Raw genomic sequence first — 19,549 nt, forward strand, 5'->3', positions numbered from 1 at the left:
TCGTAGGACATCATTAATAAGTTCCTGAAAAATAGCAGGAGCATTACATAGGCCAAAGGGCATTACAAGATACTCATAATGCCCGCTCCTGGTGTTAAATGCTGTTTTACATTCGTGACCCTCTTTAATCCATTCCTAATGAGTTTGTACGCTCCTCTCAAATCAAGATTAGTAAAGACCGTAGCTCCCTTGAGGTGGTCAAAGAGTTCCGTAATGAGCGGAATAGGGTAAGTATTCTTAATGGTAAGACGATTAAGACCCCTATAATCGATGCATGGTCTTAACTCGCCACCCATTTTCTTCACAAAGAAGAAGCCAGCCCCTGCAGGAGAGCAGGATTTCGTAAGACCGGTGAGGAGGCAACGTACCGGCACGTACCTTGTCAAACACGTCTAGGAACTCTCGGTACTCCTCTGGCAATTGAGATACCAAAGAAGTACACAAGAATTTAATTGGTTTCTGGAGAAAAGTGGAAATACATTGCAGGGACCACGACAAAATTTCGGAAATGCGCCAGTCGAGACTGGGATTGTGCTTTTGGAGCCAGGGATAACTCAGAGAGTTTATCACCTGGAACTGGAGGGTTTCAAAATGGAGAGCCCCAACAGCCATGGACAACGGAGCAGTTTTGTGAGTAACAAGTGCGGGCTGAAGGGGCCTGCCATCAATGGCCTCAATAGCAAGCGGAACGGACTGAGGCAAAACAGGAATGGAGTGCTTTGATACAAACACACTGTCAATTAAATAGCCCGCAGCACTGGAGTCAACAAGAGCCTGAGTGACTATGGAGGAGTCCACCCAGGAAAAGACAACCGTGACAAAAGGTTTCTCCTTAAGCGGTCCTGGGGAATGAGGATAAACCACCCAAGGTCTGCCCCCAACAGGACCTTAGGTGTGAGCGTTTCCTGGCTGTGTAGGACAAGACTTAAAAAGGTGTCCCTGTAACCCACAATAGAGGCAGAGCCCCTCCCTCCTCCTAAAGGCCCTCTTCACCATGGAGAGACGCGTGAATCCCAACTGCATTGGCTCAGCAGTACCTGGTGACTCAGGACAAGGAGGCATGGGAGGAGAGGGAGGCATGGGTGGGAATGAACACGTAGGAGACAACGGAACAGGAGGCTTCCGCAAGCGCTCCTTGAAAGAGGGCCTCGCTCTGAGTCTAATGTCAATTAGGATAAAAAAAGACACCAATGCCTTGAGATCCTCTGGTAAATCTCTGGCAGCAACTGTAAAATAAATCCTAACCTAAGTTACAATTATACCTAACACTACACTATCAATAAATTAATTAAATAAATTAAATACAATTATCTATAATAAAATACAATTAAATAAACTAAACTATATTACAAAAAACTAACAAACAAACACTAAATTACAAAAAATAAAAAAATATTACAAGAAGTTTAATCTAATTACACCTAATCTAAGCCCCCTAATAAAATAAAAAAGCCCCCCAAAATAATAAAATTCCCTATCCTAAACTAAATTACAAAGTAATCACCTCTTTTACCAGCCCTTAAAAGGACTTTTTGCGGGGCATTGCCCCAAAGTAATCAGCTCTTTTACCTGTAAAAAAAATAAATACAATACCCCCCCAACATTACAACACACCACCCACACACCCCTACTCTAAAACCCACCCGATCCCCCCTTAAAAAACCTAACACTACCCCATTGAAGATCACCCTACCTTGAGCCGTGTTCACCCAGCCGGGCACCGATGGGCCAGAAGAGGACATACGGTCCGGCAGAAGTCTTCATCCTATCTTGGCAGAAGAGGACATCCAGACCGGCAGACATCTTCATCCAGGCGGCATCTTCTATCTTCATCCTTCTGGAGCGGAGCGGAGCCATCTTCTATCCATCCCACGCGGAGCCATCCTCTTCAATCGAAGTCCTAACAAAGAATGAAGGTTCCTTTAAATGACGTCATCCAAGATGGCGTCCCTCGAATTCCGATTGACTGTTAGGATTCTATCAGCCAATAGGAATTAAGGTAGGAAAAATCAGATTGGTTGATGCTATCAGTCAATCGGATTGAAGTTCAATCCGATTGGCTGATTGGATCAGCCAATAGAATTGACCTCGCATTCTATTGGCTGATCCAATCAGCCAATCGGAATCGGAATTCGAGGGACGCCATCTTGGATGACGTCATTTAAAGGAACCTTCATTCTTTGTTAGGACTTCGATTGAAGAGGATGGCTACGCGTCGGATGGATAGAAGATGGCTCCGCTCCGCTCCGGAAGGATGAAGATAGAAGATGCCGCCTGGATGAAGATGTCTGCTGGTCTGGATGTCCTCTTCTGCCCAGATAGGATGAAGACTTCTGCCGGTCTGGATTTCCTCTTCTGGCCCATCGGTGCCCGGCTGGGTGAACACGGCTCAAGGTAGGGTGATCTTCAATGGGGTAGTGTTAGTTTTTTTTAAGGGGGGATCGGGTGGATTTTAGAGTAGGGGTGTGTGGGTGGTGGGTTGTAATGTTGGGGGGGTATTGTATTTATTTTTTTTACAGGTAAAAGAGCTGATTACTTTGGGGCAATGCCCCACAAAAAGTCCTTTTAAGGGCTGGTAAAAGAGCTGATTACTTTGTAATTTAGTTTAGGATAGGGAATTTTATTATTTTGGGGGGCTTTTTTATTTTATTAGGGGGCTTAGATGTAATTAGATTAAAACTCTTGTAATATTTTTTTATTTTTTGTAATTTAGTGTTTGTTTTTTTGTTATATAGTTTAGTTTATTTAATTGTATTTTATTATAGATAATTGTATTTAATTTATTTAATTAATTTATTGATAGTGTAGTGTTAGGTGTAATTGTAACTTAGGTTAGGATTTATTTTACAGGTAATTTTGTAGTTATTTTAACTAGGTAGCTAATAAATAGTTATTAACTATTTAATAGCTATTGTACCTAGTTAAAATAAATACAAAGTTGCCTGTAAAATAAATATAAAACCTAAAATAGCTACAATGTAACTATTAGTTATATTATAGCTAGCTTAGGGTTTATTTTATAGGTAAGTATTTAGTTTTAAATAGGATTAATTTATTAAATTATAGTAATTTAAGTTAGGGGGTGTTAGGGTTAGGCTTAGACTTAGGTTTAGGGGTTAATAACTTTATTATAGTAGCGGAGACGTTGGGGTCGGAAGATTGGGGTTAATAATTGTAGGTAGGTGGCGGCGACGCTGGGGGGGGCAGATTAGGGGTTAATAAAATTTACTATAGTGTTTGCGAGGTGGGAATGCAGCGGTTTAGGGGTTAATACATTTCTTAAAGTGGCAGCGATGTCCGGTCAGCAGATTAGGGGTTAATAATTGTAGGTAGGTGGCTGCGACGTCAGGGGCAGCAGATTAGGGGTTAATAAATATAATATAGGTGTCGGCGATGTTAGGGGCAGCAGATTAGGGGTTCATAGGGATAATGTAGGTGGCAGTGGTGTCCGGAGCGGAAGATTAGGAGTTAATTTTATAATGCAGGTGGCGACGATGTTGGGGGCGGCAGATTAGAGGTTAATAAGTGTAAGATTAGGGGTGTTTAGACTCGGGGTTCATGTTAGGGTGTTAGGTGTAGACATAGAAAGTGTTTTCCCATAGGAAACAATGGGGCTGCGTTAGAAGCTGGACGCTGCTTTTTTAAAGGTGTTAGGTTTTTTTTCAGCCGTCTCAGCCCCATTGTTTCCTATGGGGAAGTCGTGCATGAGCACGTTTTGCCAGCTAACTGCTACCGTAAGCAACGCTGGTATTACAGGTAGAAGTGGGGCTAAATTTGCTCAACGATCACTTTTCTGAGGCTAACGCAGCCATTCAGAAAACTTGTAATACCAGCGTTGTTTAAAGTGTGCGCTGGAAAAAAAAGGCTTGTTAGTCCCGCAAGTCTTTACCGACAAAACTTGTAATCTAGGCGTATGAAACTATAGACATCCTCATTAAATCTAAGGAATTGTTCTATTTGTGCTACTTTGTTCTCAGCAGTGAACTGAGATTAAAACAAAATAAATAGTCAGCCTAGAGGGCACCTAAAGGGATAGAAAGTTCAAAATAAAATGTGCATGTATATTTTTGCAATATACTTTCATTAGCAAAAATACTTCTAGTAAAAGTTATTACTAGTTTTCAGTGGCATATGCAAATATCCTGTGGAGGCTTGTGCATCAGTATTAAAACACCATGGGGGCGATTTATCAAGGGCCAAACGGCCCTTGATGCCCCTGTTTCCATGTGAGCATGAAGGTCTTAAGACCGCTGCTCCATAACTGGTCCGCTGCCTCTGTGGCTGCAGACATCAATCCTATATGATTTGGCTAATTGACATCTCCTGCTAGTGGCCGCAAATCTGAAGGGGGTGGCATTGCACAAATAGTTCATTAGAACTGCTTGTGCAATGTTAAATGCAGACAGCGTATGCTATCGGCATTCAGCGATGTCTGTTGGACATGATACGCTACAGCATATCATGTCAGACAGACATTGATAAATCGGACCCATGGCTGCTCAGAGAGTCAGCAGTGGCTTATGTTACAGAAATTATGTCTTTAGAAGCAATACACACCAGGGCCAGCTCTCTGAGAAGGTGTGGTGTCTGAATACTTAAGAATGGCGCACAGGATATGTGCGTACGCCGCTTAAAAACTGTAATAACTTTTACTAGAAGCATTTTTGCTAATGTACTGTATATTGCAAAAATGCTTCTATTTCAAATTGAAATGCACCCGTGCACATTTAGTTTTTGACCTTTCTTTCCCTTTTATATTAGTAATATATCAACTTATATCAGAGTTTATGCAGTGGGACATAATGAATGTCCCTTTTGGTTAATAGCTTCTCGTCAATTCTATCTACTCAAGAGAAATATAATTAAAATGTATCAAACATACTAGACTTTTGGACCAGAATAGCATATACTGATGTGGTTACTTTTTTCCTTTTGATTTGAGATAGGAGTATTTGACTTTAAGGCCCCTACTTATCAAGCCGTCAACCGCAAATACGCTGGAATTCTGCAGCGTAATTGTGGCGAGCCTGATTCGCCTCATTTATCAAACCCTACAGCCCGGCAAAAGTAGAAATTTGTGACGTAACATATGATCCACCAGTCTCAATCCGACACAGATTGATGCTTACGTCACTACAGATGTTCCGAATGCAAATTCCGCACTATCTGACTACTTTTGCAAGTTATCAAATATCTACCAGGTACGCTTCCCACTATTCCGGCCCAGCATACCTGCTTTTCAATAGGAATCAATGGGAGTTTGAAAGCAGCGAAAGCTTATGTTCGCTGCTGCCCGATATCCCATTGATTCCTATGGGAGAATAAAAGTTACGTTTACACCTAACACCCTAACATAAGACCAGAGTCTAAACACCCCTAATCTGCTGCCCCCGACATCGCCGCCACCTACATTATACTTATTAACCCCTAATCTGCCGCCCCGACACCGCCGCCACCTACATTATACTTATTAACCCCTATCCTGCCATCCCGACACCGCCGACACCTAAATAAAAGTTATTAACCACTATCCTGCCACTCCCGGAGTCCACTGCAACAAACTAATGGTATTAACTCCTAAACCCCTGGCCTCCCACGTCACTACCACTTACTAAACCTATTAACCCCTAAACCGCCAGCCCCCCCCCATCGCCATAAAGTAAATTAAACTATTAACCACTAAACCTAACAACCCACTAACTTTATATTAAATATTAACTCATCCCTTTTAATAAATTTAAACTTACCTTTAGATTTAAATAAAACTATATTAAACTATTAATTAACCTACACTAACTATTATACTAAAATTACATTAAACTATAATAAACTAATAATTAATCTACCCTAACTATTATACTAAAATTACATTAAACTATATTAAACTAATAATTAACCTACCCTAACTGTTAGACTAAATTACATTAAACTACAAATTAAATTAACTATATTATATATTTAAACATCTAACCCTACTCAAATAATTTAAATCTACACTAAAAAATTACTAAGTTACAAAAAACTAACAACTAAGTTACAAAAAATAACAAACACTAAATTACAACAAAAAAAAACACTGTTACACAAAATAAAAAATAAATGATCAAAGATTTAAACTAATTACATCTAATCTAAGAGCCCTATGAAAATAAAAAAGCCCCCCAAAATAAAAAAAACCCTAGCCTACAATAAACTACAAATAGCCCTTAAAAGGGCCTTTTGCGGGGCATTGCCCCAAAGAAATCAGCTCTTTTACCTGTAAAAAAAAATACAATCACCCCCCCAACAGTAAAACCCACCACCCACACAATCAACCCCCCAAATAAAACCCTAACTAAAAAAACCTAAGCTCCCCATTGCCCTGAAAAGGGCATTTGGATGGGCATTGCCCTTAAAAGGGCATTTAGCTCTATTGCAGCCCAAACCCCTTATCTAAAAATAAAACCCACCCAATACACCCTTAAAAAATCCTAACACTAACCCCTGAAGATTCCCTTACTGTTTTGAAGATCCAACATCCATCCTCCAAGAAGCTGGGAGAAGTCCTCATCGAAGCGGCCAAAGTCTTCATCCAAGCGGGCCGACGTCTTCATCCAAGCCCGCAGAAGTCTTCACCCAGACGGCATCTTCTATCTTCATCCATCCGGCGAGGAGCGGGTCCATTTTCAAGACATCCAGGGCGGAGCATCCTCTTCTTCCGACGACTCCCGACGAATGAAGGTTCCTTTAAGTGACATCATCCAAGATGGCGTCCCTTAGATTCCAATTGGCTGATAGAATTCTATCAGCCAATCGGAATTAAGGTTGAAAAAATCCTATTGGCTGTTGCAATCAGCCTGTAGGATTGAGCTTTCATCCTATTGGCTGATCCAATCAGCCAATAGAATGCTAGCTCAATCCTACTGGCTGATTTGAAGTTCAATCCTATTGGCTGATTGCATCAGCCAATAGGATTTTTTCAACCTTAATTCCGATTGGCTGATTCCAATTGATCAGCCAATCGGAATCTAAGGGACGCCATTTTGGATGACATCACTTAAAGGAACCTTCATTTGTCGGGAGTCGTCGGAAGAAGAGGATGCTCTGCACCGGATGTCTTGAAAGCGGACCCACTCCTCGCTGGATGGATGTAGATAGAAGATGCCATCTGGGTGAAGACTTCTGCGGGCTTGGATAAAGACTTCGGCCACTTGGATGAAGACTTCTCCCGGCTTCGATGAGGACTTCTCCCGGCTTTTTTGAGGAAGGATGTCGGATCTTCAAAACTGTAATTGAATCTTCAGGGGTTAGTGTTAGGTTTTTTTAAGGGTTTATTGGTGAGTTTTATTTTTAGATTAGGGTTTGGGCTGCAATAGAGCTAAATGCCCTTTTAAGGGCAATGCCCATCCAAATGCCCTTTTCAGGGCAATGGGGAGCTTAGGTTTTTTTTTGTTAGGTTTTTATTTGGGGAGTTGGTTGGTTAGGTGGTGGGTTTTACTGTTGGGGGGTATTAGTATTTTTTTTTACAGATAAAAGAGCTGATTTCTTTGGGGCAATGCCCCACAAAAGGCCCTTTTAAGGGCTATTTGTAGTTTATTGAAGGCTAGGTTTTTTTTTGGGGGGGGGGCTTTTTTATTTTCATAGGGCTCTTAGATTAGGTGTAATTAGTTTAAATCTTTGATAATTTCTTTTTTATTTTGTGTAACTTAGTGTTTATTTTTTGTAACTTTGTAATTTTTTAGGATAGATTTAAATTATTTGAGTAGGGTTAGGTGTTTAAATATATAATATAGTTAATTTAATTTGTAGTTTAATGTAATTTAGTCTAACAGTTAGGGTAGGTTAATTATTACTTTAATATAGTTTAATGTAATTTTAGTCTAACAGTTAGGGTAGATTAATTATTAGTTTAATATAGTTTAATGTAATTTTAGTAATAGTTAGGGTAGATTAATTATTAGTTTAAAATAGTTTAGTCTAACAGTTACGGTAGTTTAATTATTAGTTTAATATAGTTTAATGTAATTTAGTCTAACAGTTAGGGTAGATTAATTATTAGTTTAATATAGTTTAATTTAATTCTAAAGTTAAGTTTAAATTTATTATAAGATAGGGATGAGTTAATATTTAATGTACAGTTAGCGGGTTGTTAGGTTTAGGGGTTAATAGGTTAATTTAGTTTATGGCGATGTGGGGGGCTGGCGGGATAGGGGTTAATAACTTTATTAGAGTTGCGGTGGGCTCTGGGAGCGGCGGGATAGGGGTTAATAATTTTATTTCGTTGCGGCAGGGTCCGGGGGCGGTGGGATAGGGGTTAAACAGTTTAGTATAGTGGCGGTGTTTAGTGACAGTATACAAATAAAGCTGTGAAAAAGCCGAATAGCAGCGAGATCGATGACTGTTAGTTAACAACAGTCCGCTACTCATCGCCCCATACTTGGTGCGTGGCTTTTTAACAGCTTTTTTGTTAAATTTGGAGAACGTATTCAGGTCCATGGCAGCGATGTTAGGCGATGTCAGGCGAGCGTATTGGTGCCGGCGAATGCAAGTAAGTTGACGGCTTGATAAGTAGGCCTCTAAATCTCAACAAATGTATTAGAAATCTGTTATACTGTATGAATGTCCAGATACCCCTGTACAGTTTAGAGAATCTTGAAGTCTCTTGGAATGCCACTAATTCCTCATGGTTTTATGATTTGTATTTTAACTTTACTCACCATACAAGGGGAATCAACATAACTATGAAAACTCCCTGGCAGATAGAATAAAAACCAATAGTAAATGTAAATACCAGTGTCACCTACAATTATGGAACCCCAATATGTCTAGCCCCCACCCACCACTCACTGCTGCATTTACCCCACTTTTACCCCACTTTTCTTTACAATTCCCATATGCAAATAATATAAGCATAAGAATAACAGCTCTGTTTACTTAACTTGGGCAGTGTTAGCACTTAAAAGTGCTTATATTTTTGCACTCCACTTGTAATCTAGATAGACCATAGTTGCATTACATAATTACATGATTTCTAGTACATGAAATTCCTCACACAAAACCTACACTCTTTTAATGGACACATTCAACATTAATCATCCACCCAACACCAACTCCTCCTTTCAAAATTCACTCATACTTAATCCTACCTTCCAATGTACCCTGTCTGATCCATTAATAACTGCCACACATACAACCAGCCAACTGCACAGATATCATGTACCTCCTCTAATGTTGTGAATAAGTGGTGTCTATAGCCATGAAAGATTTTATGAAGTTACCAGAGTAATTTTAACATTAATTAACCAACCATTTTCAGATAGCTACATAAGTTTGGTGGTAATGTTAATGTTAGTGTCCAGCTAAGAAACATTTTATTTCATCTCCCAATCTTTGTACTAGCATTGAGTAAACACTTGTATTTGCATTAAAATAAACGAATTCAGAGTATATATGCAATCATCTATGGTGAAATAAAATGGTAATCAAAGCTACGCACAATCCAAAATAATCCCAAACAACTGCACATAAAAGTATCAACACCTAGGGGAGCTCCTCTTCATTGGCTTCAGTATGCCTCCAACATTAGGGCCTAGATTACAAGTGGGTTGAAAAAATGTTTGCATTAACATTGCTAGAGCGCAATCTGTAGCACATTCATTTTTGCTCTAATATTACAAGTTGAGAGTAAAATGTTACTGCTCAAGCAAAAATCTACAGCTCGTTAACATCTGGATTCGGGTACACTGTCAGAAAAAAGGGTACGGTTGGGGTCCGTTTGTGAACACTTAGGGTACAACTGCTGTGGTTGTACCCTCAATGGATCATAATTACACCTTAAGGAACTAATATGTACCATTTAGCGGTAAATATGGTACAAATATGTTTCCAACTGTCAAAGGGTCCATGTCTGTACCATTTAACCCCCCCAAAAAGGTACAATCACTTGTGTGACTAAAAGGTTGAGGGGGATGGGTGGTTCAAGGCTGCCAAACCCTGCAAGTCCATATCATTTGTACAGCTCAATTATTCATATTCACATAGCTGTCAGTCACCCAAAATGAATGCAACATACATGTTGTACAGCAAAATAATTATGTTCAATTGTTGTTGGTAATATGCAAGAAGTGGGCAAAGCAAAACAAATACTTAAAGGGACAGTCTACACCAGAATTGTTGTTGTTTAAAAAGATGGATAATCCCTTTATTACCCATTCCCCAGTTTTGCATAACCAACACAGTTATATTAATATATGTTTTACCTCTGTTATTACTTTGTATATAAGCCTCTGCAGACTGCCCCCTTATCTCAGTGCTTTTGACAGGCATGCAGTTTAGCCAATTAGTGCAGACTCCAAAATAACTACATGGGAGTGAGCATGTTGTTATCTATATGACACACATGAACTAGTACTGTCTAACTGTGAAAAACTTTCAAAATGCTCTGAGCTAAGAGGCGGTTTTCAACAGTTTAGAAATCAGTTTGAGCCTACCTAGGTTTTGCTTTTGAAAAATACCACCAAGGGAACAAAGCAAATTTAGTGATAAAAGTCAATTGGAAAGTTGTTTAAATTTTCATGCCCTATCTGAATCATGAAAGTTTAATTTTGACTAGACTGTCCCTTTAAGAACCCATATAGTCAATGATACTGTGTTGCTGGTTCTAAATAGCAAACAAGCACGTAACATTTTAATGTTTATATTTAGAGCATCAAGATGTTAACTATTAAACATAAAGCAAATGTATTAACTAAAATTACAAAGAAAAAAAATTTGTTTTAAACTCTAAAAAATAATCAAGATCTGTTTATGAACTAGTTTTTAAAAAAAATAAAATAAAATTGTAACCGTTCCCCAGTCACATACGTGGACATTGTGTAATACGCCATAGCGCCATCTGTTGGTTGAAAGTTCCTTGACATGTGTAACACAGCTCCATCACCAAAATGTGTACTGGTAAATATACTAATTTGCATATATTTTGCATAGAGTGACAATTCAATGTATGGTTGTGAGTTTTATCGTTTATCCCTCCCCCGAATCCCACTTCTTTTTGTTAGAGTTATATTCTATTATTATGTTGTTTTCTATATGTTTTCTATATATTTATGTTTTATGTGGCATGTCACCCTAAATTAAATGGGGTATTTTTAGAGTCTAGTAAAGAGTGATATAAAACACACTGAGTAGTTCTTTTTGGAACTGGCTATTTAGCCTGGCTCAATCAGGTGGTTTTGTAGCAGTCTTTGGAATTGTTACATAGCTACAGTTAAGTATACAACCTTTTTTTAAAGCTGTAGTGTGGCTATTGTAATACGGCCTGAAAATATATGCAAATTTGAATGTTATATAAAACTATAAAGGAACAACATTTGTAATGTGTTGAGTTGAGTACAAATTTGCCATCATGAGGTACAAAGGGCTTGTCACTGGGGCAGTACCCTTAAAAGGCCAAATTTGCTCCATTTTTTAAAGGGTACAATATGGTCACCAAAGGTACATATTTGCCTTTGAACGGTACAATCTGTAAGGGTACCAATTTGTACCCATTTTAAAGGGTACAGCCCCAGTGACAAGCTGTTGTACCCCTAAAGGTACAATTTTAGCACTTTTTTTCTGACAGTGTAGCGTGGGTGTACTTAATCCCTAATAATAGACTTCTATGGGGCATGCTGAACTCAAGTCCTGGCTATTGCTTGAGCACAAACCTGAAAGTTTGCTAAGCCAAAGGAATATATGTTTAGGCTCCAAAAAAAATTAAAATATATATATATGTGTGTGTGTGTGTGTGTGCGTGTATGTGTTTGTATGTGTGTGTACATATGTATACAGTATGTATGTATGCCACATATACATAGATACTCATGTTTACACATACATATACATTCACAAATATACATACAAACATACACACACACTATATATATATGTATATATATTTAGGCACACATACAAATCTACACACACACACACACACACACACACACAGATTGTGCACTATTTGTATGCCCCTGCACTATCAATAGTGCTTCACTGGTAATCTAGGCCTAGAAATGGAAAGATAAAAACAAGCAGAATGAGCGAGATTTTATTTTCTTCTAGCCACTAATCACTGGATATAATGTGGTGATCCATTTGTTTTTTATTTTCCAACAAATTGAGAAGACTGCACTGACTAAGCTCACATTAGACATTATGGACAAGATTACAGTAAATATACTGAAAGGGACCATTCAGAAATGACTGCTCTTTTTGCTAAGCATTGACTTCTGCCATGGCAATAACAATCCTTGTAGATGAATCCTGATGTTTTTTAAGTTTTTGATATTCTTCCCCTTTTTTTGCCACTCTGTTGTTATGAGATATTTGTCAGTGCATCTATCTCAGAGGCAATTTTGCTTAAACTTTTTACCTCACATCTACGTGGGTGCCCTATTTCTGATAGACCAACTTGCTTAGATTTATTAAACTGCAATAATTTTTGCTAACTCATTCTTGTTATTTTTTTTTTTATTATTTTTTTTTACTATTTTATACATTTATCTCTATTTTATGCATTAATAAATCAATTCATTTTTTTTTTCTTTAAAAGTGACTGTATTAAATTGTGGTTTAATTTGTAGAAAATAGGTATCACAAATGATGAATAATATGGAATTTTATTTAAAAAGGTTAAAACAATATTATGTCTGTGTACATTATTGCTAAACAACTAATTTTGTTTTGGAAAGATACCATAACGATGAAACCTCAACTGACGGAATTCCCTTTAGGAATAACATAATGGAAGTAAATTATATCTTGTGATATTGCAATATTATTACTGCCTATTTATGTCTTAAAACTGTGGAACAATCCCAGTGGTATTACTTTAATGTCAACTGTATTTTTTCTTCATTAAAAAAGGAGTAATTAAACCAGTGGGAGAACACTTAATTATTAAACTAATAACAGGCACTGCTATAATGATTTGGTTTCTGTAAATTTAGTTGTTGGATATATTTTTGGAAATGTATTATTTCTTCAGTAAATAGAGCTTCCTAAATTATCTACCTTTGTTTATAAAAAAAAAAGTTTGCTGACATTTGGGATGATTTTAATGTATGTAACTAATCAGAGTTTGTTTTAAGCCAATGATATAAAATATCAATCAATAATTAGAACTATATTTATTCAAGGCAAACAAATTATTAGCTATCAGTGATTTACCAAATATTTACCACGGGGATTCCACAATTCCCCAGATTTAACACAATCTAATTGTTGTTATACAAAATCAGAATTTGAATGATCACAATAGTGCACGATAATAATTGTTCTATTGTGCATCTTCCTGACTGATAAAGCACAAAAGTATATAGGAAAAAAACTATTTAAAAAAATTGTGAATGGGTATGTAGTTTGCAAATACAACATTAAAGTAGTCTTCCTATTTTATTTTATTTTATGGTTAAGTGAAATATTACTAAGGCCCTTATTCAAAATCAAGTAAACATGCATGTGGCATTCCAAAACAAACAGTCTGGCTCATATACACAGGTTTTCAGCCAATGCTTGAAATGTTGCTGGGAAATTTACACTGCTGAAATATTTTCCACTTTATGCTGCCATATTGGCTTAAAATGCGATTTAAAAAGAAACTTTTAAAGAAAAACCCTAAAAAAAAAATACCCCAATTTCGCTGCCTTTTTTTTTTTTTCAAGCGCTGTTTGTAAACATTGCTTGTTTGTTTAAGCAGTGCTCAAAAACTGGCTGCCATTCACACAAATTTTGGCAACATATTTTACCATTTTAAATACTTGTCAAAATGTGAAGTGGATTCAAGCGTTGTGTCTTTTTGTATAGATGCCTAAATGTAAACCAGTCTTTTTAGGAGGTCACTGCCAAAATTATAATAGTTCAAACCAAAATAATTACAGAACGATTATATGTTTCTTTCATTTGCAAATGTGGAACTGGTTTACTTTGGATGCAGAACGTACATGGAGAGACATGCAACAGCAAGTCAGTTTCAAACAGAGATATTTGTAGAATTAAAAATGCGTTATTTGTAATTTCTCCCTTGGTGTTCTATTTCCTATAGATGTTCTGGTTTTAAAACCATGGATGGCCACCCATGTCTGCCATGAACACCTATCCATGGCATATCGGAAACCTACCACCATACCCTTTTCTTTCTATCCCTGGGCTGCCACTTGATAGTCCACAAGCTTCCCTGACTCTATCCCTGACTCCCTTTCCTGAAATTTACAGCAACAATTAAATAACATTTTTATTTTTAAGCAGCTACTTAAAATGTGCTCAGTTTATCCACACAGTGTAATATTATCATATAATCATATTATATACTGTTTATATTATTGAGTTCAGGTGTTTCAGCCACACCCATTGCTAGCAGATGCATAAAATCAAGCACATATCCATGAAATCTCCATAGACAGGCATTGGCAGTAAAATGGGTCATATTGAAGAGCTCAGTGATTTTCAATTTTGGCACTGTTATAGGATGTCGCCTTTGCCACAAGTCAGTTTGTGTAATGTCTGCCCAACAAGATTTTTCCCAGTCAACTGTAAGTGCAATTATTGTGAAGTAGAAGTTTCTAGGAGAAACAACACTCCAGCCACAAAGTGGTAGACCATGCAAATTCACAGAGTGGGTCTGGCGAGTGCTGAAGCACGTAGAGTGGAAAAGTCACCTATTATCTGTTGCATCACTCACTACAGAATTCGAAAATGCCTCTGGAAGCAACATCAGCATAAGAACTTTGATTTGGCAAGCACAAGTCTTACATGAACATGCACAATGTATATAATTGTGTGAATAAATGTGATAAAAAAGGATATCAAATTGAAGGTCCTCAGTTCCTCACATAGAGAAAAGAGAAAAACACAAAATAGTGAAATATTGTTTAAACAGTATTTATATACAATTGTGTGTTTACATGACTACTCACATATGCCTGAGCTATCGTCAGCTCAGGTGTAAAGGCAGTCCTGATTGCAAAGCTGTCAGGATCAGCTGTATCTGTATATGTGTTGTTTTCACAAACTTCGGAATCTCCAAGAAAAATAGAGAATATACCAATAGTGTGATATTGCTACAACACAATTTGAATGGTTGATTTTCAAGAAAGCAATGAATCTAAAAGATCATCTGACAAAAAGTTATATAAGAGATGAAGTTCCAATAAATTGGCTAACAGAAATGAAAGGTTTTAAATATTGTAAAGATTTTGCTGGTTGCAGAAATGGCAGCCGTCAGAAAATACAGATTTATTCCATTCTAGAGATGGAAAGAAAAAATATGACATTAACCAATTAATAACATGTAACAGCAAATTTGTGATATACCTTCTGACCTGCAATTGTAATTTATTCTATATAGGTAGTGATGTCACAAACCTAAAAATTTGAGTTCGCGAACGCCGAATACAAACTTCCGCAAAAGTTTGCGAACGGGCGAATTGGGCGAACCGCCATAGACTTCAATAGGCAGGCAAATTTTAAAACCCACAGGGACTCTTTCTTGCCACAATAGTGATGGAAAAGTTGTTTCAAGGGGACTAACACCTGGACTGTGGCATGCCGGAGGGGGTCCATGGCAAAACTCCCATGGAAAATTACATAGTTGATGCAGAGTCTGGTTTTAATCCATAAAGGGCATAAATCACCTAACATTCCTAAATTGTTTGGAATAACGTGCTTTAAAACATCAGGTATGATGTTGTATCGATCAGGTAGTGTAAGGGTTACGCCCGCTTCACAGTGCGCAGTGTAAGTGATATACTTGCCCTGACCATGCTTTGCAGACCAGGTATCAGTGCTCAGATGGACCCTTGCCCCAACACTGTGTGCCAGACATGCCATTATAGCAGACTTATATGGCTTTGGCATTGCTTTTTGGTAATTAGAAGGCTGCTAAATGCCACTGCGCACCACACGTGTTTTATGCCCAGCAGTGAAGGGGTTAATTAGGGAGCATGTAGGCATCTTGTAGAGTTAATTTTAGCTTAAGTGTAGTGTAGTAGACAACCCAAAGTATTGATCTAGGCCCATTTTGGTATATTTCATGCCACCATTTCACTGCCAAATGCGATCAAATAAAAAAAAATTGTTCACTTTTTCACAAACTTTAGGTTTCTCACAGAAATGATTTACAAACAACTTATGCAATTATGGCATAAATGGTTGTAAATGCTTCTCTGGGATCCCCTTTGTTCAGAAATAGCAGACTTATATGGCTTTGGCGTTACTTTTTGGAAATTAGAAGGCTGCAAAATGCCACTGCGCACCACACGTGTTTTATGCCCAGCAGTGAAGGGGTTAATTAGGGAGCATGTAGGCAGCTTGTAGAGTTAATTTTAGCTTAAGTGTAGTGTAGTAGATAACCCAAAGTATTGATCTAGGCCCATTTTGGTATATTTAATGCCACCATTTCACCGCCAAATGTGATCAAATTTAAAAAAAAACTTAAATTTTTTCGCAATTTTAGGTTTCTCACTGAAATTATTTACAAACAGCTTGTGCAATTATGGCACAAATGGTTGTAAATGCTTCTCTGGGATCCTCTTTGTTCAGAAATAGCAGACATATATGACTTTGGCGTTGCTTTCTGGTAATTAGAAGGCCGCTAAATGCTGCTGCGCATCACACGTGTATTATGGCTAGCAGTGAAGGGGTTAATTAGGTAGTTTGTAGGGAGGGTTAATTTTAGCTTTAGTGTAGAGATCAGCCTCCCACCTGACACATCAGACCCCCTGATCCCTCCCAAACAGCTCCCTTCCCTCCCCCACCCCACAATTGTCCCCGCCATCTTAAGTACTGGCAGAAAGTCTGCCAGTACTAAAATAAAAGGTTTTTAAAAAAAATTAAAAAATTTTTAAGCATATTTACATATGCTGTAGTGTAGCATCCCCCCTTAGCCCCCAACCTCCCTGATCCCCCCCAAAACAGCTCTCTAACCCTCCCCATCTGCCTTATTGGCGGCCATCTTGGGTACTGGCAGCTGTCTGCTATTTCACAGTCAAAAAAGTGTTGTTTTTTTTAAATGTACACTACTGTTACCAATGACCTACTTACAGCAAAATCCAAAGGCCACTTCTCTCTGCTTATCCTCCTTGACCTGTCTGCAGCCTTTGACACTGTTGACCACCCTCTTCTGCTCCAAACCCTCCAATACTTCGGCATCTGTAACACAGCTCTCTCGTGGTTCTCTTCCTATCTGACTAACCGTACATTTAGTGTAGCCTTCTCCGGAGCATCCTCTGCCCCGTTACCACTTTCTGTTGGGATACCTCAAGGCTCTGTCCTTGGTCCTCTTCTCTTCTCAATCTACATGTCGTCACTAGGTTCCTTAATAAAGTCCCATGGGTTTCAATACCATTTGTATGCAGATGACACCCAAATATACCTCTCTACACCAGACCTACCTCCTTCCTTACTAACCCCTGTCACTAACTGTCTTTCTCACATCTCATCTTGTATGTCCTCTCACTACCTTAAGCTAAATCTCTCCAAAACTGAACTCCTTATTTTCCCCCCTTCTTCCAATGTCTCCACCCCCAAAATTTCTATAACTGTTGATAATTCCATCATTACCCCTACCCCGCTCGCCCGATGTCTTGGGGTCACACTTGACTCAGATCTTTCCTTCACTCCTCACATCCAGTCCTTGGCTAAAGCCTGCCGCTTCCACCTTAAAAACATTGCTAAAATTAGACATTTCCTTACACAAGATACAACCAAGATTTTAATCCACTCTCTCATCCTTTCCCGCCTCGATTACTGCAATTCTGTCCTCTCTGGTCTACCTAGCTGCCGCATAGCTCCTTTACAATCCATTATGAATGCCTCTGCCAGGCTCATCTTCCTTACTCATCGCTCTTCATCTGCTGCACCTCTCTGCCAATCCCTTCACTGGCTTCCTCTTGCCTCTAGGATTAAACATAAAATCCTCACCCTGACATATAAAGCTCTCAACTGCACTGCTCCCCCCTACTTCTCAGAACTTGTCTCTAGATACTCTCCCTCCCGTCCCCTTCGATCAGCTCAGGATCTCCTCCTCTCCTCCTCTCTTGTTACTTCCTCACATTCATATTTACAGGACTTCTCCAGACTGGCCCCCATCTTGTGGAATTCCCTGCCTCGCTCCATAAGACTCTCCCCTAGTTTTAACAGCTTCAAGCACTCCCTAAAAACTCTATTATTCAGGGATGCATACAACCAACACTAACCTTTCCTAACACCATTGCTTTCCCCTTGAACCCCTTAGATTGTAAGCCTATGTGCCCAGCTGTTTACAGATCGCTTCATAAGAGCCGACTACAACAGTGAAACTCTCGGCAGGGCCCTCTACCCACTTGACCCCTACAAAAGCTATCCTGTACACCGACTATGTATACAGCGCTGCGGAATCTGTTGGCGCTCTACAAATACCTGATAATAATAATAATACTGTTAAACCAGATATGAGTGGTGTCACTGGGCAAGTGGGCACAGTATATGCTGTGAGCCTGACACACAAGCTGGCAGGCAGGCAACTGCAATTAGATTATACAGGAAAAAAAAAAGCAGACTGATGTTCTAGCCCTAAAAAGGGCTTTTTGGGGTGCTGTCCTTAAAGCAGAGATCAGATGAGTCCTTCAGGACTGTAGTGGACACTGAATACACTAGCCTAGCTATCGATTTCCCTATTAAATCAGCAGCAGCTACACTGTCCCTCCTCTCACTAAGAATGCAGCTTCCAAATGAATCTAAAATGGATGCTGTCCAGGAGGTGGGAGGGTCTGGGAGGGAGGGTCTGCTGCTGATTGGCTGTAATGTGTCTTCTGACTGTGAGGTACAGGGTCAAAGCTTACTCAATGATGACAAATAAGGGGCGGATCGAACATTGCACATGTTCGCCGTCCGTGGCGAACGCAAACATGCTATGTTCGCCGGGAACTATTCGCCGGCGAACTATTCGCAACATCACTATATATAGGTAAAACTACTAGATTGCTAAAAACCAGAATATATGAACATATTTATAATATATAAAATGGATATTTGAAACATCCAGTATCTCTGCATTTTAAGGAAAAACATGATAAAGATCCAAGAAGCCTATCATTTATAGGGATTAGGAAGTTAAATATCCACTGGAGAGGATCTGACAGGGAAAATGATTTATCTAAACTAGAAATTAAGTGGATTTTTGAACTTAATACCATGGTACCATTTGGATTAAATGCTGACTTTGAATTATTACACTTTTTAATCTGATATATAAATCTCATACTATGAGGAAATATTCTATATGTTTTGACTATGCATTTACCACTTAGACCGAATGTTGACTTTGAATTAAGACAATTATTAATCTGATATGCAAATCCCAAAATGTGAGAAAATATTTCCTAGGTTTACGCTATGTATTTATGATATAACACCACTATGTTGATTACAGATAGATATAATTTGGTTTATATACATATATTAAGGTCTATATATACTGTATGTGTATATTCCTTTATATAAAATGCCAGATTTTTGGTCCATGACAACAGAACAGCTATGTACCGTTATTTTTGAA

The sequence above is a fragment of the Bombina bombina genome, chromosome 6, assembly GCF_027579735.1.
Source record: "Bombina bombina isolate aBomBom1 chromosome 6, aBomBom1.pri, whole genome shotgun sequence".
NCBI classification, from domain to species: domain Eukaryota; kingdom Metazoa; phylum Chordata; class Amphibia; order Anura; family Bombinatoridae; genus Bombina; species Bombina bombina.